This window comes from Lampetra fluviatilis, chromosome 41, assembly GCF_964198595.1.
Source record: "Lampetra fluviatilis chromosome 41, kcLamFluv1.1, whole genome shotgun sequence".
In the NCBI taxonomy this organism is placed as follows: Eukaryota; Metazoa; Chordata; class Hyperoartia; order Petromyzontiformes; family Petromyzontidae; genus Lampetra; species Lampetra fluviatilis.
This window is the reverse complement of record NC_136315.1, coordinates 1675929-1676390: the sequence shown is the minus strand read 5'-3', so window position 1 is coordinate 1676390 and position 462 is coordinate 1675929.

Below are 462 nucleotides of genomic sequence, written 5' to 3'. Positions count from 1 at the left end.
CCTCCACCACCAAGCTGTCGCAACCTCGCGATAAATCCTGGGATATAACACGCGCAGCATAGAGGGATGATGAAACAATTGTCTATTAGGCAATGGGTAGATCTTTGAATATATGAGGGCGAATGAGAAGAGAAAGCCCACGCTAAGCGCCAGGCCAGGCCGAGACAAAGCGTGCCCGGAGGGAAACCCTCTGACCCTAACATCCGCGTCCCAGAATCTCGCGCAAACTCTCGCGAGAACGCCCCCCCCCCTCACCCCTTCACCGCGCGGGTTTAGCGTCGCCCACGAGAACACAGCCGCGCCGCGCAAATAGTTCCAGGGCCACATCCGCTGTGACAAAAAAAACCTCTTTTTCTGACGCGTTCAAGACGATTTGGAGAACGCGTCAATTTACGGAAGGTGGGCGGTTTGAGGCGGTTTACGCCAATCGGTGCACTACTTTTTGGGTAGGATAGGAGGGGT